We start from the raw sequence: 21,103 nt of genomic DNA, 5'->3' as shown, positions 1-21,103 counted from the left end.
AGAGAGTCAGGCCACTGTTTAGAAGCGAATAGCAAGAGAGATGGATAAACTTTTAGTGTGATGCCACATTTTTGTTTGTTTGTTTTGTTTCCTTCCATCACAAAGAGCCAGGAAATTGAAGTTCAAGATCTACACAAAAGCAAGTGTTCAGAAGGGAATATCTCTCATACAAAGATCGACAGGATCACATTTGTTTGCTCAGTGACTTTCATTCTTTTGAGCCATGCCTTTGAACTGATAGTGGGCAGCAACATGAATTCACAGGTAGGCCAAAGATTTGTGCATACGTATATACAACTTCTATACTTCTCCTGTTATAAATTCATACACTTATCCTGGGGGAGGCCACTACAAAAAGTCAGTATTTGCAAACCGATAACACACACTACCATTAATATCTAATATAAACTTAGAGGCGGGGGCGGGGGGAACTAGGGGAATCCAATAACACCAGATGCCACTTGTCATAAACAGATAGCTAAGGGTTAATGTCTCTTTCACCTGAAACACCTGACCAGAGAACCAATCAGGAAACCGAATTTTTTCAACTTTGGGTGGAGGGAAGTTTGTGTAAGAGTCTTTTGTCTGTCTGCCTGCTGTCTCTGAGCTTTGGAGAAGTAGTTCTATTTTCTAATCTTCTGTTTCTAAGTGTAAGGACAAAGAGATCAGATAGTAAGTTATATGGTTTCTTTTCTTTGGTATTTGCATGAATATAAGTGCTGGAGTGCTTTGATTTGTATTCTTTTTGAATAAGGCTGTTTATTCAATATTCTTTTAAGCAATTAGCCCTGTGTTGTATCATCTTATACAGAGAGAACATTTGTATGTATTTTTCTTTCTTTTTTATATAAAGCTTTCTTTTAAGACCTGTTGGAGTTTTCTTTACTTCAGGGAAATTAAGTCTGTACTCACCAGGGAATTGGTGGGAGGAAGAAATCAAGGGGAGATCTGTGTGTTGGATTGCTAGCCTGATTTTGCATTTCCTCTGGGTGAAGAGGAAAGTGCTTTTGTTCCAGGATTGGAAACGGAGAGGGCAAGTCCCTCGGTTTGGATTCACAGAGCTTGTGTCTGTGTATCTCTCCAGGAGCACCTGGAGGGGGGAAGGGAAAAAGGATTATTTCCCTTGGTTGTGAGACTCAAGGGATTTGGGTCTTGGGGTCCCCAGGGAAGGTTTTTTCAGAGGGACCAGAGTGCCCCAAAACACTCTAATTTTTTGGGTGGTGGCAGCAGGTACCAGGTCCAAGCTGGTAACTAAGCTTGGAGGTTTTCATGCTAACCCCCATATTTTGGACGCTAAGGTCCAAATCTGGGACTAAGGTTATGACACCACTATTTCATAACTCTTGGCAAAAGTTGAAATTTTTACATGGTGACCCGCGTGTTTCTTAGTTTAAAAAAAAATCCAAGCATTATCCTGCACTGTATTAGACTTTCTAGAGCACTGACTGCACAAATCTCTCCTGCTCTGCTCTTCCTACCTGCAGCTACATTTGATCCCTGTTTTGATGGAACAGCAAAAGACACACAAAACAACAATGTTAACTGTAGCAGAAGTTGTTTATGACTTTAGGAAGCTATTTTTCATGTATGTGGTAAGTACAGTATAGTTATTCTTGTTCTATAACAGTTCTCCCACTTTCACATTGCCCCCACCGCTGCAACTGAATTCCACACTATTTGCAGAGTTTTCAAAGGACAGCGTCATGGGGCTTACTCTAATGATTTCTGCCTAAGTTCTTTTCAGAGAGATTTGAAATTTGCTAGTGGCACTACACATGCACAAGCAACAGGAGTATTTGGCCACTAACTTTTTAAGAGAGACTTTAAAACATTTTATAAATGTCAAACAAAAAAGTTTCACAGTAAAATGTGGGGATCGAGGGTCTGGCAAGTTTCAAAACAACTTTCTTGAAAATCTTATGTAATAAAAGTAACGTAACACACATATAATTACTTGTTTCTCCTTTCCAAAGTGGAATCCATGGTCAGTTTGATTTAAAGCTCTGTACATACAATACAGCGATCACACTACAAGGACATGACTCACCACACAATGACACACAAACTCAGTATACCCTTGAAGTCTTTGCAAGTTTTTTTTTTTTTTTAATAATTTTTTTTTTTGAAAAGTATAAACAAAGTCACCCTCCAGCTTACATTTTGTTTTCCTGTGTTCTGGCTACACCTGTGTCTTGGAAACAATGTAATCAGATGTAACGAATATCCCTCCTGTTAACTAGTAATAAAAAGAAAAAAAATCTTCAAGACAGTTTCATCGCTTAACAGGATGCTTAACACAAAACAACAGATGTGCAATCATCAACTGTAGCCTATTCGTTTCCTTTGTGAGGAAAAAAAAGTAATGGTCACCAATTAAGAATTCCTATCTACTGGACACAAAAGGAAGTGTACACTTTTCCCTGATCATTTGACTGTAACAATAGAAAATGTCAGAGGGAAATTGCTGTCTACTTGCTTGTATATATGCAGGGAAGCAGAGCATGTATCTTGGCATTTTTGTTTTAATTCACTTGGTTTGACATTTTGATGTGCAAGAATTTCTTGGAAAAATCTCTCACCATGTAACATACAAGGCTTAATCCAGCGATGGAGGTGGGATTAGGTCCACACTGTTTTGCTGAATTTACTTTAGGGAGGGGGGGGCAGAAAAAGTTTTCATTAAAATTGACAAGATACATAGTAAATATGGATTTCTCAGAACAACAACAGATTTTGTAATGTAGAACAACAAAAATGGTCTTTAAAATGTTACTGCACGTATGCCAAACCTTAAGTTAAGAACACGTTGCTAACACAAATGTGCATAAATATTTATCTGACCATTACATTTTTCATTGTATTAGTCTCCTTAGAACTTGAGCCACGTAAGTGAGGTCATGTTGATTGGTCACCTTTTTAAAATGAAAGAGTGCCATTCTGATGTAGGTGGGTCTAGTACAGAAGTGGACAAACTACAGCCCACCAGATCGCTTAATCCAGTCCTTGAGCTCCTGCCAGGGAGCCGGCTCAGGGGGTTTTCAGGTCTGGCACTCCAGCCATGGAGCAGGGTCAGGGCTCAGCGTGGCTGCCGGAAGCAGCAGCATGCGCCCCCCCCCCCCCCCCCCAGTTCCTATGCATAGTGGTAGCCAGGATGCTCTGCACACTGCTCCCACCCCAAGCACAACCCTTGCAGTGCCCACTGGCTGGGAACCACGGCCAATGGAACTGCAGGGGCAGCGCCTGCAGACAGGGCAGTGCACAGAGCTGCCTGGGCACACCTCCGCATAGGAGCTGGAGAGGCACATGCTGCTGCTTTCAGGAGCCACTTGAGGTAAGCACTGCCTGAAGCCTGCACTTCTGACCCCCTCCTGTGCCCCAACCCCTGCCCCAATTCCTCTCCTGCCCTCCAAACCCCTTGATCCCAGCCCCACCCCAGAGCCTGCACACCCAGCTGGAGCCCTCTGCTCTCTCCCTGCACCTGAAGCCCCTGTCCCAGCCCAGAGCCCCCTCCCACACCCTGAACTCATTTCTGGCCCCCCCGAGAGCCTGCACCCCAAGCCTCACTCCCTCCTGCAGCCAATCTCCAATTTCTTGAGCATTCATGGCCTGCCATACAAATTCCATACCCATATGTGGCCCTTGGGCCAAAAAGTTTGCCCACCCCTGGTCCAGTACATTAAGTTTAACTATCACACAGAAACATTAGGTTTTATTTGTGCATGGTCTCTCTTGCCCTCCTGCTGGAGAATGTTAGACAGAATCCATTGGAGTGGGTTATAAATTTATCAGGGTTGTTGTATTAACAACTCACTATTTCCAAGGCAAGTTGAGAAGTGCGTTTCTTGTCTCTCTCAAGTGACTTTCTTCAAGGTGATTTTTTTTAAATGTCTTCGTCAAAACACTGCAAGTCCCTAAATCTCTGCTCTTCCCTCCTCCACCCCACTTCCCTCCTCCACCCCACTGCTCAGTTTACTCTTATCTACAATTTTTTAAAATATCAGCTTTAAATGCAGATCACACTGACACAATTTCAGTACATAGGAAACCTAATTTTTAAAAAATAAATTATGTACAGTGTACTCTAATCAGTGGAATACTACAGGCTCAATAAAGTGTCAAGATGACAAAAATGGGTCAGGCCGTTCATAATGGCATTATTTCAATCTGACCAGAAGTCATTTACAACTCATGGATTTTTGGGTCTATTTACAATTAGTTAGTGGCCTTAGCCAAATTCCTAGGCCCCAATCTAGCAAAATACTTCAGCACATGCTTAAATTTAGGCACAAATATTCTCATGGCTATCAGTGGAACTACTTGTGTGCTTAAAAAAATTAAGTATGTGTGTTGCCAGATTAGGGTCTCAGTTAAAAATAAATAAAAGTCTCCACATCACAAAATGACATCACCACAGCTGGAACCCTTTTTGCTCATTCTATGACAGAACAGATCTTTAAGGAACCAACTTCCCTATAGCTGTACAGTTCCCTTCCCTTCCCATGCAGCTTTCTAGTTCTTACGCATTTGATTTTAGGGCATGAGAAACAAAGCTTAGCTCTAGCCCAAACAAAGAAAACAATGATGTACAGATGAGCACTGAACACTTTTTAAAAAGTGCATTGGCGTTCTAAGAAAAAACACATATTACATATTAAATACAGCCTCTGAATTCCTGGAGCAATTGCACAGATCTGACATTTCCTTCTCCATTACACAGAGGGCATGATTTTCAGAGGTGCTGAGCACCAACAGCTCCCATTAATTCTGCTTTTAAAAAAAAATTATACATAATAGGCCCACTGTGACAATGTTATTTTTAAAGAAATCAAGCTTAGAAACCAATCAGAAAAAGAAAAAAAACACAATGCTGATGTAATAGTTGAATTAGGATGTGTCAGAACAAACAAACATCACACAGTCATCCTTCCTCCCCCACCCCGCCCCTTCAAAATCTTTTACAGAGGAAACGTCATCAGAAACATCAGAATTATATGTGTGGCACATTTCCTAGCAGTTATTTGGTAGCTCTATATATAATTAAAAGTAGAGCCACAAAGGGCCAATATCAGACCCAACCACTGAACTGAGCTTTTACAGAAAAGCAAGATCAATGCATCATATTTCAGCTCTCTCCTCCCACATTCACAAGACACGAATTCTTTTTTAGATCTTTAATCTTCATATTTTCCCTGTCTCTCTGCTTACAGCATGTTCTAAGGCATATTCCTGCTCTCAGGTTTTTCAATACAATACTTGCCAATGTGCTTCATTAACAACCTGCATAATTCGTTGTCATATTTCCCAAAGAACTCTAAAAATCCTTTTGCTTCTTTGTGCACTGCTATTTCAGCGGGCAGTGAAGATGGGAATACCTGGGACCCCTTGTTTGTGTTTTAGACAGTTTTATTCCTTGTTCATCATCGGAACGTATTAAACTCACCAAAATTTGAAAAGCTGAGATTTAAGTAGCAGTTTTGAATTGGAATGGGTACTTTGTCAACGCAAACAATTTATGAAAATCAATAGCTTTCCAGATCCAGATCAAAAGCTCAATGTGCATTTTTGCACGTCTGTGTATGTCACACTGAACACTGATACAATGCTTTACTTTGTACAATTTATAAGTGTACATACACAATATTCATGGTCAAATAAATCTTTGTAATTGACTTTTAGCAAATAACATAACAAATGTATTCAATTTAGACAATAACATTTTTAAAATGTGTATTAAAATATGGATCATACTAAGCTTTGCTATTTTAGTAAAATATTGACAAAGAATTTCTGTTAGCTCTTCTTGGGCCTCCATGAAATATTTTGTTAATTAAAGTGATAGTTATTCTTCTGATCCAACAGAGCATAAGGCCTACCTCATTTTCATCAGATGCAAGTTATGGAAAGAATTTCATTTTAATTAAACACTATACAATCAAAAACGCAGCAGACTCTCGTTTCCTCTTCAATATACTAACTCTGCCAGGAAATGCTGCTCACCAAGAATTGGTTACACTCTCAAATGCATTTGGATTGCTAAATTCAAGCACAGAAATAGGTTATAAACCCTGGCATCAGCTGGTAATGAAAGATATTATTTAAATTAATGTTCTAACACCACTATCTTAGTTAATTATTTTCGGTTTTTTTTTTGCAACTCTGATTATTAGAACCCTGCATTACAAACAGGGTGTGCTATTAAAGTTATACATACATACATACATACCACATTGGTTTCAGCTTAGAAACTCTATCTGGAAGGATTAAAATCAGCTTATTTGCAAGTAACTAGGTTTCTCCAAACATTTTGCCTCCACAGTGTCCTTGGAGTTACCCACAAGGCTTATCACTGAATACGCACTTTCTTCCAAGACAATAAAAAGCTCCTTTTTTGTTGGAATCAAGTCAGTCAGATTTGTGAATTGGAGTGAAATCATTACTACGCCCAGTTGCCATGTATAAACTTACTGTAGAATCTCCATCCTTACTAATCTCAAGGCCTCATGAACACCAGAACCTTTTGAATAGTTTGGGGGGAGGGGACACAAGTTGTCTGTACTGGTCAAACAGATTCAAACACTGTTGAGTCAGCTTTTCCTATTATCCAAAAGGAACTGAGGTCCCCCAAGATCTTCAGATAATCAGGATTCTATCACGGGATATAGAACCTCTAGGTCTATGATAACATTAGCCTGGAGGGAAACTACCAGTTTGTTCTTGAAATGATATGACGTTCACACAGGAAATCTCAGGCAGAACTAGGAACACAGGACCATTCTTCCCTGGCAAGAAAATACACTTCTTCACTCTGTTTTTATCCCTCATATTTCTAAGACACCGAGAAATATGCAGATAATTGCATAACAACATCAGTAAACACACATCTTTGCATTAGGCACATATTCATCATTTCCTCCTGGAGAGATTCAATCACACTATCTATGCTTGAAATCTTTCTTGGTGTATCTCCCTGAGTTCAACTCTGACCATTCAGAATACATATGATCATCTTGGTCCTATCTGCACAGGAAGACAGCTTAGTTTAATAATGGTGTTGTGACTAAACCAGGTTACATCATATTTTGGTCACACCAATACTCACTGGTGCAACATCATCATATGTTTTTTAACCTGTTTAAAATGTAGTTTGGCCCCATTCACACTGTCCAACCAAACACAACACAAAAAAGGTTACAGTGTTGCCAACTCTTGTGATTAGGGGACCAGACAGCAAATGTGAAAAATCGGGACAGGGCTGGGGATAATAGGAGCCTATATAAGAAAGAGACTCAAAAATCAGGACTGTCCCTATAAAATCAGGACATTCGGTCACCCTACTTGTGATACTGGTGTTTCTTAAAACTTCTGGTGCCATGTCAAAACGTAAGGGGAAAAAAAAGAGCTAAGATCTTATCTAAAGATTCTAGCTCTTTTCATAAGCTAAGCTACTAGCTATCTTCATGGATCAAGAGTTAAAAAAAAAAAAACCAACCAACCACCTCAAAAGACATTATTTAAATACTCTCTAAAGGCTCAAGACCCAGAAGGCACATAAAACAAAGCCCCATTTTCAGTTTTTTGTTTTAGATTTTTAAACTTGCCTCATGATTTGGTGTGGGGAGGAGGAGGATGGGAGGTGCTACTATGATATTTGAATGTTTGGGGTTGGCAACAGTGCCTGTTGTTGCAATTAATTATTGTCCTAGGGTGGGCAGGGCCTAACAAATAGTGTCCTAACACATTAGCCCTTCAGCTGTTACATTGGCTAGGCCTACACTACCATTTATATTGGTATAACTTACGTCACTCAGGGATATGACAAAGCCATCCCCAAATGACATAAGTTACACCAGGGATCGGCAGCCTTGGCATGTGACCCATCAGGGAAATCCGCCGGTGGGCCGGGACGGTTTGTTTACCTGCAACGTCCGCAGGTTCGGCCGATGGCAGCTCCTGCTGGCTGCGGTTCACTGTTCCAGGCCAGTGGGGGCTGCGGGAAGCGGCGGCCAGCACATCCCTCCGCCCACACCGCTTCCCACAGCACCCATTGGCCTGGAACTGTGAACCGCAGCCAGTGGGAGCTGCAATCAGCCAGATCTGCAGACGCTGCAGGTAAGCAAACTGTCTTGGCCCACCAGTGGATTTCCCTAATGGGCTGTTTGTCAAAGGGTGCCAATCCCTGAGTTACACCAATCTAGAGTGCCAATGTGAAGAGTGCTGTGTTGGCAGGAGAGCTTCTCCTGCTGACATAGCTACTACCGCTCACTGGGGGTGAAGTAATTAAGTCAACGTGAGAGCTCTCTCCCATCAGTTTAGAGCGGCCACACTAGAGAGCTTCCAGCAGCACAGCTGGGTCACTGGAAGCTCTCTAGTGTATTCATAGCCATTATCTTTAGGTAGCTATATGCCTGCCATTGCTGTAGTTCCCTATCTCCTCACCATCTGTAAAGCATTTACCCTGTGAGGCTGGAAAGTACCACTACTTCTAGCTAGTATCTCTGCCCTGCCACCCCCTCAAGAGCCAGTTTAAAACAAAAAAGATATTTAGCACCTAAAGATGCAATTGGTACCTAGTGGGATTTTCAAAAATGCCTAGGTGCCAAATTCCCATAGTAAACAACAGGAAGTAGGCACATAGATGCAGTTAAGTGCCTAGTGGAATTTCCAGAAATGTCTTTCAGTACCTAAATATCTTTTTTGAAAAAAAACTGGCCCCAAATAACTTACCCTAGGTCACACACTGCCTGTGGTGGAGCAAGAAATTGAAGCTGGTCTCCTGAGTTCCAGGCAATCACCTTAACTGCTGGACCATCCTTCCTCTCTCTGACTCAAGATATTTGTGTCACCTATGGAGACAAGTCTAAAGGGAATCAGCATCTATCCAAAATGGATAGTCCACACATCTGTTCTTGATACAAGCAGCTATGTGTTCAAAAAGGCCTCAAAGCTGCTAGAGCCACACTAGATTCAGAGACTTGTTCTAACTGGTAACCACATCTAAGCTGGATATTTTAAGGGAGCCACTCAAAGTAAGGTGCACATCAATACCAACACACTTCTTGTCAGAAGCCAGATCAGGTGTCTATTTTGGTAGAATGGTGCTGCAGCGTATTCTAACAAACTTTGCTTAACTGACCACTAACCCCCAAGAGTGTAGAAGTGTGGACTTCCTAGAGAAAATAGATTCTCCAATAATAGCAGTTCTTCAAGTATATCCATATTCAGCAACTCCTCCGTCTTTGCCCATTTTCAGATCATCATATTTCAGGCAGTTATGCAATCAGGAACCAAACCAGTATAGTAAATGTACCTCCTTTTATTAACGCAGTCTCAGTAAGTCACTGGTTGAGGTTTACTTGCTTTTCAGGATTTCATGATCCAGTGATAGCATCCTTCCTTAATAAGTATTTGTGTTTTTTGTTTCATACTTCTATCCCACCATGATCTAGTGCTAAGATACCAGAGAGTGGGTAGATTCCTTGGAAACAAAATATCAAGTGTTCTGACTCTGAACTTTCAACTAACTATTGAAGTTAAGACTCTAGATATAAAAAAGATTTTAAAAAAATCACTGGAAGATATGTTTATATACTTGGAGTGGAAACTGTGCACATTCAGCTGCAATTGATTTCCTGTATGGCAAAATACTGCAGACATTTAGCTGGCTGGCAATATTACAGAGGCCTCCTACCATTACCAAGCCTTGAGACCAGAACGCTCTGCTTGATGCTTATTCCTATGCCAGAATAAATAGAATCCCTGCCTAGTTTCCAAGCTACTTTGGTTTAGGAGGAACCAAACCATAAACAGGCAAAGTTCTACATCTTTTAAAAAAATTACTATACTCAACTTGAATTGTATTACAGTATTGCTTTATATTCACTCTTACCAAAGAGATATGATGCCCATCAAAAGAAATTCTCTATTTAAGCAAAAAAAAGCCACCAAACTACACCAACATCTTAGATACATTAGTTATGAGAAGCTAATAAAAATATTCACCACATAATTACTAAACTTCAGCATTGTGTTATGCTGAAAACTGTAACAGACCTTCAGAACAGACTTCACTGTTCATGTCACTCCAGAAAGCAGTCGTTTCCATATTTTTCTCAGTAAAAATTACCTGAAGAAAAAAAAATATATTCTTTTAATTTACTCCTGAAGACTTTGAGTCAGCTTTCTACTCTATTTAAATACACTGAACAACTGCCAGTAAAGCTTCTCAGAGTTTGGAAACAATTATGTAAAAAGTAACTTCACAAGGTTTACTCTTTGATTATATTCTAATTGCAATCTTTCAAGTGTCCAGGTACCTGGTTGCATTATGGCTGTAACTAAAGTAAAACCAAGATGAGAAATGGCCTGTATACTCTCTCTCCTATTCTTTCCTTTAGTTCATGTTTCTTTTGTTCTCAAGACTTCCAGTAAATGAGGGACTCTTTTTAAATTCTAGAGGAATGAAATTGTTCAAGCATCCTAGCAGTAGCTAGGTTATCAACTGGTATAAAGTTCTACTCATACACTAATATAAAAGCCATTCTTTGTTATTGTGCAAAAAATTTAGGAGGCAGGTTGTCTCCTTAAACCAGTTAGCTATCTAATACCTAAGGATTTGATACTGTGGTTTATAGATCAGTAAAATGTATAGTTATGCACATTTATAAAATAGTTATTCTGGAGATTCACCACAAACTAAACTCTTAGACAACATATAGCATTTAGAAGACATTAACAACAGATATCTCTAGAATGCATGAGTAGCCTGTAGAGTTGAAATCTAACTAGGAGTATTTCAGACCTAAAGAGAAGCCTTATACAGGACCATGTTAAACAAACGCCCCTAAAAAAAGCTAAAATTTAGACACATTATATATAAAGTTAACTAAACCTTAGCTAGTAATGACAACGTTTTTCTACGTAAAACATTTTGGCAGCTTGGAGGACTTTTCAAATTTGTATGTGGCTGTTTTTTGTGAACTATTCTCAAAAACATGTCAGGACAAAGTTTTCTTTCTAGAACATAATCTGGATGGAAGTCAGCCAAAATGATTTCCAGTATTAAGATGACAGGTGCTATATACTGTTCTCACATTAGTCTTTGAAATCACTCTCATTTCAAAATTTGTCTATGTCAGCATTGTGAAGTTCCACTTAACTCATCATTGGAGCACACAAATGGGCCAGAATTATGGCGTTAGTGAAGTACTGGATGTTCTCAAAAGATTTTCCCAAAGCATACAAGTTGTCAACACAATGAAATGTATTTTAAAAGCAGAGATCTCTCTCTACTCTGCAGTGGTTAACAAAAGAGGAATGCAAACCGAGACCACCTATCTCACTTTTGACCTCAATAGAAATGGTATTCCAGTCTTACAAATATTTTATTCAGATTTCAAAACACTCCTACAAATGGGATGCCAGTCCATCAAATCAGCCTGTTAACCCATGCTCCCATATGATGCCCAACTAAGTCTCATACACTCATACTCATGCTTAACACAGAGCACAATGTTTGGTTCATTTGCGCACTCCACAAAAATCCTTGGTGTAAGAATCTAACGCAATTTAAAAAAAAAATAATTTAATAATTTATATTGGTAAAAGGTCTGTGGGGTAAAACTGCTGCTGTTTTGCAGGTAAGCCTACCTCTGAAACTGTGTGCTTTTGTGGAATGTGAACCAACCAACCAAATATTATTTATGAATGGAGTTATTTGGATGTGAGGCATTAACTGTAATCAAAGGCCACGTACGAGTGTGGGCACCCAGAACCTTGTAAAACTGTGCCTTTAAGCAGCATCCAGTTTCAGAGGTAGGCTTATCTGCAAAACAGCTGCCAGTTGGGGGGAAGACAATCTACATTGTCTAGCTGTTTGTATTACATGGATATCAAAAAGAGATTGACTCAGCAACAGAGCATGTCTTAGACATGGATTAACCCTTGCCTGCACAGTTAATAAGATTCTTTCAGGTATCCTGAATTAGCAGCAGCAGTTTTACTCCACAGTCCTTTTACCAATATAAACTGAACCATTTAAAGACACAGATCAACACCAATTTAGGCTAACTCCATTTAAATTGGGTTTGACCAGCTAGCCTGTCAAGTCTAAACCATATCAGAATGTCTGAAAAAGGAGTTCTAGCTAGGTCCTTAAAAAATACACAGCATGAATGACACAGCAACAGATTTAGTCAAGCATATCCTCTTGAAACTGAATTAACATGAACTGGTTTAAATTAAATAATGATGTAAAGGCCCAGTGTAGGTACAGCCTAAATTACTCCAGTCTACCTCTCACACTCTATCTACATACAAAGCTCACAATACTTCCAAGATCAAATGCTGATATTTTATTCTTGTTACCACCAAAGCTGCTGTCCAGTGCAACATATTTATTGGTGTGTGATCCCTTTTCCTAGCAGACTTGCAGGTCTACCAACTTTGATGATATCCGATGTTTTTCCTAAAGTCCTGGTGTCATGTTCTATTACATGTAATCTAAGCTCTTTTTTAAAAAAAATTCCTCGTCAATCATAACTGCAGAAAAGAGCTGGAAAATATACCATCACCCACCTCAAGACTCTAAAACCAAAAGGGGGAGGGGGAGGAGGCAATTTAAAAAAAAACTCACAATTTTTAAGCCATGAGCCTGACCTGTGATTTTTTTATTTTTTAATGTTTTCAGTTGGCAATATTGTTACAGATACACAAAGGAGCTTGACTAGTTTTTCTCTGGCCCCCCAGAACAAGAGACTGTTTAAAAAAAAAAGTCTGTTTGAAGTCCTCTACTTCTCTGAAAAACATCTTTGTAAGAAAATAAGTTAAATGGCATTATAGGGATCCATGTTTGTCCTCTGTCAGTGATTTCCATGTCAGATGTTCTCACTCTGCAAGTAAAACAGTATCTTTTCCAATTGGCAGTCCTGCACATTCAGTCCATGTTCATCACCACCTTAGGTTCTCCATGCCAAACTAAGTATTCAGTGACACTCCTACAGTCCTATTTTCTTCAAATTTGATAGAGGGCTGGAGTGACTCCTGCTCACCTTCTCTTAATATTGCAGAACATGTGGTGGGAATAAACAGTAGTAAAATGGTATCTTTGTTACTAATATCAGCAGTTATGAAGACTCTGAAGAGAGTCAGGGAGTAGCTCTGTTGCATAACAGAGTACCATATTCTACCATTACTTTTCAGAATACTACTACACTTCAAATGTGTCTCATGTTTACAGTACACTAATGATTGTTGCCATTTTACACATTTTTATTAATGCATTTCCAAGAAGCCTAAGGCAATTTAATTTCAACTGCGGGAATAATTAATTTGCTTTAGTAATTTTATGCAGATAAAATGTATTCCTAATACTCACCTAGAAAATTATTCTGTTGTAGGTTCCTGTTTATATTTAGCTTTGTATGCAGAGGACAGATTCCTTTAAACTAACTCAGAATTGTAAATGTTGATCTATAGATGGTTTCTCAGATTTACTTTCCATAGGAAGAATTCTGCAAATATTTCTTTTATCTTATCAAATGCTTTGATTTGAATCTTTAAAAAAACATTAATTCCATATTTCAGGCTATTTTTTAAAGTTGTGTTTGTCAGTTGGAGTTCATTACACATTTTATAACACACATTCTGAATGTTGTGTTTGATTTTTTTAAAAACACAAAATCCAGTGCTGTACTCTTAAGTCTTAGAGATCTGACATCTATGAATTGCACAAAGAGAGAAGTTAGTTTGTATATTGAATTTCAGTTTTTAGAGTGCTGTGTTTAATCTACGACAGTATTCTTTTAAAACACTAATAAGAGTTTATATTTGTCCTCCCCAGTTTATGATATCTTTGATTACACCAACAGTTTTCCCAACCACAGGCTGCAGATGAAGCCACTATATAGACAGAGGCTGTGTCTACACTGATGCAGACCCACACTATAGGCAGGGTACCAGCATTTTTATCACTGTCTCATCTGATTCCATTCAGAACATTAGTCATAGTAGTACATATTATGATAGCATCTGAAGACCTCAATCAGGATCAGAGCCCTGTTGTACTGAGTACTGTACACATACAGAAAAGACAATATCCTTGCACTGAAGTATTTACAGTCTAAAGCCCCAAATCAGGAAAACATGCTTATATGATATCCAATTTATTTTGATAGGGCTTAAACATCCTTCCTGAATAAGCATCTCCCACCCAGCAGGTGGGTGCCGCAATCACTGGGGTACAGAGTCACTCATTCACTCTCGCTTGCTCTGTCCCAATGACTATGTAAGTATTTATCCACAGTGGAACAGCCGGGGGAGGAGAGAGAGAGAGACAGAGAGAGAATGAGAATCATAGGAGACCCCATGTCCACTCCCCCTCAGCTCCAATCACTCTTTGATTATTTATTCACCATGGAACAGCTTCAACAGGAGAGACTAAGGGAGTCTGACATCAGAATATCCCACAGCCCAGTGCTTAGAGCATTCTCCTGAGAGGTGGGAGATCCACATTCACATCCTTTCTCCCCCTGTGGCAAGCAAGTACTCTAACCACTGGGCTAGATGTTTAAGGTGGGCACTGACATCACCTCCTTCTCTTCAGCTATTTTGTGTGGAGCAAAGCAGGTGCCTAACTCATTCCTGCAAGAAACACCTTAGATGCCTGACTCCAGGTGATGGGTTTTTGTTCATGGATTGCTTAGCAGAGATAGGCACCTAAGTCAGGGATTCTTGCAACAAATTTTTTTGTGACCTCAGAGTGACCAACTCTTGCTGGTGGCCACTCTAACAATTTTTCCTAAAATATTTAAATTAACTTTAGGAAAAACAAATAAATATGCACATGTGTCCAAATCATTGTAATGTATTCACTGAAGACTCAATAATAAAAATAATGTACAGTTGTCTCTATTCTTTACTGGACCTAAACAGAATAGAAATACAAATAAGGTGCTTTGCATGTTTTGCTTTTTGGTTGATTTTTTTTTTTTTAAAAGACTTGCTAGTTAGTAAGTTTGCTACTGTGAAAAATATTTGTTAATATCAGTTTTCACAGCATACTTACTCAGCCCCAGCAAGCTGGGTGACAAATTAAGCCCTGGATGGGGAGTTGGATTGGGAGGTGGGGGGACCAGGGGTGATGGGGGGGCAGTGAGCCTGGAAATGGATCTCGGGGGCCAGAACCCAAAACCCAGAAGCTGGGGGCCAGAGCCTGCCACCTACCACCCCAGGTCTGACACCCAATCACCACCGCCCCTGGGAAGGTGGGGAACTCACACCAGTCACCTGTTTGTGTTGTGTAAGTGTTTGCGGCTCTAGAAGTAGGCATAGATCAGCATTTGCTGACAGCCCTGAGGGAGGGGCTGCTGCTTTGCCCCTCCCCCAGTCACCACCCAGGGAGGCTGTGGCCACAAGAAAAGCCCCTGGTGGCTGCATTTGAGAAATGCTGGCCTAAGTCCAGGCTCCTGGAAGGCATCTACCTCTGTGAGAGAGGCAGGGCTTAAGACACATGCCTCTCATCAGCACATCCCATTGTCTAGCTTAGCTAGCTCTTTGCCTAGCATGCTGGCTTTTGTGCATCACATTCTTAGGTACTTATCTTTCCCCATTCATCATATAGGGATCCTAGGTGCCTAATTTAGCTTTATGAATTGCAATATTGTTCCTGTGATTTTCTAGGTGCTATGATGCACAGCACTGCAACACGAGGCCTTGTCTACGCTCAAAACAGTACACTGCAGCTGCACCACTGTACCACTTTAATGTAAAACACTATCTATGCCAATGGGATGGCTTCTCCCATCAGTGTAGATAATCCACCTCCCCAAGAGGCAGTAGCTAGGTTGATGGAAGAATTATTTCCCACCCTCCATGGATTTTTTCACACCCCCAAGCAATGTAGATGGGTTCATCTAACTTTTTAGTGTAGATCAGGCCTAAATCCTTTCACGGATCCCACCCTTACATCCTGTTCACGGAAAGTAAAAAGATGAAGATGACTAACCACCAATAAGATTACTTCTTCGTGATTTCCATAAATAAGTTTAATGGAAGCAGAGGTCCTCTATTGAAAAGATCTCAAAAGCCATGTATTAAATCATCTTCCACCTGGGCTTCACTTCAAAGGTGCACATAAATATGCAAGTTAAATAAATCCTTTCCCTCTGTTCCACAGAGCACTAACTATCTGGACGGAGATTAACCTTTTAGAAGCTACATTGCTAAACTTCCCTCTCTAAATGCCATTCTAATAATTAAAAGGCATTCTAGATAAGAAAACTTTTTGCACCATCTATTAAAATAAGGACATTTTGTGGCAAGCTTTCAAAGAGTTGCACAGGATTTTCAAACGGAGAAATATTTGATCTCAAACTTAAAGCAGTTTGAGAGGTATACTCTGTGCCTTAATTCTAATAGAGCTTTCCCTCTTTAGAAAGACCAAAGAATTATGGTAAGAACAAACACTAGTATATTAATGACGGAGAAGTTATAACGAGGAGTACTCGTGGCACCTTAGAGACTAACAAATTTAGTTATAGAAATTCTAAACATTATAACATATAAATCCAACAACATCCCACTCTATATTGTTTAAACTTTCAGAAATATCCAATAATATGCTAACACCATGGTAATATGACAAACATTTAATATTGAAGCTACTGAAACATTCTCAGAGCATTGTGCATAGTTTCCAGTTTGTCAACTTTGTCAGGGAAAGGAGCTAAAGTTAAAAAACTGAATATTTGGATGTATAAGGGAACCATTTAGTGCCCTCTAGGGGAAAGAATTTCAGCCCCCCCATTCTAAAAGAAGCATCTGTGAAGTTAATGAGATTTAACTTTATTCATATTTTGTGTATATTGTCAGCCAAAGCATCCATGTGCATCTTTACAGGTTCTCAGAATTAAGACAACTGCATACCACAAAAATTAGAAGTTTAAAAATAAAGCTTGAGACAGTTACATATGTACCTTTCTAACCACAATAAGTTATAAATCCAGTAGTTGCTACAGCCAAATTTAGCTTTGTACAAGCTAACAGGATTCCTTTATAAATTTAGCTAGAGGCTTGAGCAACAAAGACTTGTAGATATCTGAACCACAAGTGTTAGGTGGTGTTCCTCTAAGAAGGAAACAGAGAGACAAAGAAAACTGCTACTAATATAGTTAGTATTAATTATTATTCTTAAATCACTCATTCATTGTGATTTATGTAGACAGTAGGCAGTTGCATGTCATTATTTGCTCACATTTTTGATCCACTCCTAATGTTGTTTGTAAGGGTAAGAAATAAGTTAAATCCCAACTGTATCAGTATCCTAATTAACAGTTAAAGGGAAAAAAAAAAGATACCAAGAGCCAGCCCAATATGAAATTGTGTTTTGTTCCAGGCCCCTTGCTTCTCATGCTGGGAGTGCTGAGGCCTTGCAAAGAAAAGGAGAAATGAAGTGAATCATCTTAGTCAACAATGACCCTTTGGCTGATTTAAGGACTGGAGTTGATAGGTTCTGAAGTGCTCCCATTCTATCCTTCCAGAAAGGCAACAGCTGTGACATAAGGCCTTCAGGGTCAGGAAAAGAAACCAAGGACAGGGAACAGGGAAATAGTCAGGGCTCCAAAAGGGAAACAGGAAGAGAATATATATATGAAGATGATTGGTCACATTTTTAAATGCTTTAGGGAACAGACACCAGAACCAATTGACACTATGTTTATTTTAAAAGAGAGACAGGTTTAATAAAAATACATTAGAATTTGTAGAGTTTATTCCAAATAATTACCACCAGGCTTTTGGGCTTTAACAACATGTGGTCCAAAACAGAGGCATTATGCAACCTGCATCAAATTTTCAGAGATTTGATAATGCACTATGTTCAATGTTAATGAAAACTACTTCCTGTGCTATGTGTACAAAGTACCTCCTTTGCTCAGATTTTAAGATCACACTTAACTGTAGCCAAACACAAAAGTACTTTTGTGGACAAAAACAGCTGAACATTGTTTGTACCCTTCATAAATATATTACACACAGGATGCTTTATTACCTGATGTGATATTCCTGCAGTGCATTACTTACACGTCAGATTTTTGCAGTGCTGGAGTAGAAAGACAGGGGCCACACAAAGAAGGAGGGTAGTCCAAACAACTTCTAAGTTGATGGATTTTCCTCATTAAAAGCAAACATAACTGAAGGGATGGGTTGGGGTTTAAAAAAAATCCCCCCGTTTCTAAAATGTTATCGGCACAATGGCTCCTCCACTGGCTTACACTCATCAGGCAGGAGAGTGGCAGTAGCTACGGGCTTAGGAAAGCTAGCACAAGTAAAGCAATAGCTTGTCCCAGATGCCGGAGCTTAACGAAGTTGAAACTCCAGATGTTTCCCTCCAGCCCCAGCCACGCTTGCTGCCGTCCCCTGTGTTATAACCTAGAGGCTCGTGCTCACCAGCAAAACACGCAGCAGCCATGCGAAGGAACCGCGTCCCCCTTTCCACGCGAGCGACACAGGACTGTGGGCCACCCCGGCCCCGCACTAGAGACGTGCCGGGCACAGGGGGATTTGACACTATCCGTGCAGCGAGCCCCCCAGCCCCGCCCAGTCACAGCGCGGCTGCCCCGCCTCTCTGCAGGTAACAAACGCGAGGCGAATCCTCCGGGCTCCTGAGCCTCGTTTTACCGCCCGGCTCGCGCAGGGGAGGGGAGCGGCCTCCCGGCTCTATCCGCCCCCCAGCGCTGCGCTTCTGGGGTGGTGTCCGTGTCCGTCCCTCCCCGCGGGCGGTGGCTTAGTCCTGCAGTACCCGGGCCCCGCGGGTGCGGAGCGGCTCCCACACGCGCCCCTTTCCGCCCCCGCGGAACGGAGTCAGCCCCCCCCGGCCGCCTCCGCACCCAGCCCCACCGCTGCCTGCTCCGAAGCAGCCCGACAATGGTTCCCCCCTCCCCCCCATTAGCAGCCGCAGCGGGACAGGGGGGACCCAGCCGGCTCCCTGGGAGAGGACACCGGAGGGGGGAGAGCGGGGGAAGCGGCAGCCCCGGGAGCGGGCAGGAGAACGCGCTACCTGAGGGCTTGCACCAGTGGAGGAGGAGACCGGCTCCGCAGGACAAAGCGCTCGCTCCCTTTCCCCGGGCTGCCGGCGGCAGCTCCCAGCCGCTCCTGACCGGCGTCCCCCTTCAGCGCCGCACACCCCGAGTGTTTAAACCCGGGGGCGGAGAGCGCTGGTCTCCAGCAGTCGCCCAACCCGCAGCGCCTTGTCCTCTGGCGGCTCCTGCAGCTCCGCTCCGCTCCGGCTCTGGGGCAGCAGCTTATTCTCCAAACTTCCTGCTCCTCCCGTGCGGCCAGAGCAGCTTGTAAAACTCCCCCTCCTCCAGCCGCAGCTCTGCCCGCCGGCTCGGCCCCTCCCCAGGGAGGCCCGGCTCGGCCCGGCCCGGCCGGGCCCCCGGCTGCAGCTGACTTCCCCCTGGAGGCGGAGATTAACCACTTGGACTTGGCTCTGGAGCGAAGCTAAAGAGAACAGTCAAATCACAGCCCGCGGGAGAAAAAAAAAAAAAAAAAACTCAGCTACTGTTTTCACACACACAAAGCAAGAACTCCACTAGTTTCCGGGGGCTTCCTTCCTGGCCTGGGCTAAACTTACAGCCTTTCCCTTGTTTTCTGTTAAACGCCCCCCACCCCCATGGGGGAATGACTGCTTTCTTACACTTTAAATCACGCTACTAGTGTCTACATCCCAAGAGGAAACTTATATATTGGAGACACACCCCTTGATGTTGCATGATGATAAACCAGCCCTTGTCCCTTTAAAATATTATAAGACGGTGATTAATGGAGTAATTGCGTCTCTTGTGATTTAGTTTAGGCTATTAAGGGAAAGGGACACTGTTAGCTTGAAATCTAGTCAATTTAAAAAAAAAATCAAAGTGTCTTTGCATACTACACCTGTCCCGAGTCTCCTTGGTAGTTTTGTGGCTTTACAATCACATTTTCCTATTTTTAAACTTTTTTTTTTTCTGTTTTGTATTGCTTTGTGAAAGATCCACTTAAATAGAGGAAACTGCCTAACAAAAGTTTAACATAAAGCCCCAGTCCTGCATCACAATGAGACTCCGTGGCCAAGCAGTCTCACTGAAGGCAATGGGACACAGGGATCAAGCTGTCAGAATATCCTGATGCAGGATCAGGGCCTAACTGACCATACTGAGAAAAATTAAAACTGACTATGCACCATTGCAGTCAAATGCACAAAGTTAATTAACTGAAATAAGTAGAGAAAGATTTCTTCTAATTGTTTTCCATTTATACTATGTTAGATATTATAAACATAGCAGGTAAATCATTTTCAGGATGAAGGGCGATATACTTTCCACTTGTGCTATTTGATTACTCTTTGGTCTCTCTCAGCTTGGACAATTAGTCACTTTCGCTTCTGAAGTGGCCTACTTGAATACTAGCCTGGTTCACTTTTTGTAACCCTTAGCTAGTCAATTTTGCTATCAAATTTCTCAGCCTTGCCAACAACAAGGGTTCAAAAATCCTGAGTCAAAAACCCAAGTGACAACTTTTATGAGATTTTAAAAAATAATAATTTGTCTTATTTCTATTTGCTTGTTTTTTCAGCTTTTAAGATTCATATTTTCAAGCACTGAAGTAAATTACTCTGATCTAAGTGCCGGTGTGGACAGTGCTATGTTATTGAGAGAACTTCTCCCACCAACATAGCTATCACTGTTCTCAGAACTAGAGTAAATAAATCGACAGGAGTCCCAGCCGCTTAGAGCATCTGCACTAGCAGCGGTACAGCAGTGCAGCTGAAAACTCTGTAGTGTAGCCTTAGTGCAGAGGTTGGCAACCTTTCAGAAGTGGTGTGCCGAATCTTCTTTTATTCACTCTAAGGTTTCACATGCCAGTAATACATTTTAACGTTTTTAGAAGGTCTCTTTCTATAAGTCTATAATATATAACTAAGCCATTGTTGTATGTAAAGTAAATAAGGCTTTTAAAATCTTTAAGAAGTTTCATTTAAAATTAAAGTAAAATGCAGAGCCCCCCAGACCGGTGGCCAGGACCCGGACAGCGTGAGTGCCTTTGAAAACCAGCTCGTGTGCCACCTTCG

The 21,103-nt window shown here is 41.1% G+C and overlaps 1 protein-coding gene across 2 annotated transcripts in view; it reads right to left on the bottom strand.

The window, feature by feature from the left end:
- The window catches only part of PLEKHG1 (pleckstrin homology and RhoGEF domain containing G1), a 247,265-nt gene extending 227,915 nt beyond the window's left edge, over positions 1-19,350 (bottom strand). Inside the window, exon 1 of one of the 2 annotated variants that reach the window (XM_030556568.1) lies at positions 19,052-19,350. The gene's annotated coding sequence lies outside the window, so the exon portion shown is untranslated. The remainder of the gene's footprint in view (positions 1-19,051) is intronic. The other variant, XM_030556571.1, reaches the window with a different exon arrangement.
- Positions 19,351-21,103: the final 1,753 nt, after the last annotated feature.

The sequence above is a fragment of the Gopherus evgoodei genome, chromosome 3 (genome assembly GCF_007399415.2).
Source record: "Gopherus evgoodei ecotype Sinaloan lineage chromosome 3, rGopEvg1_v1.p, whole genome shotgun sequence".
NCBI lineage: Eukaryota > Metazoa > Chordata > Testudines > Testudinidae > Gopherus > Gopherus evgoodei.
Note: the sequence above shows the minus strand (reverse complement) of the source record. Positions and strands in the feature narration are given on the sequence as shown.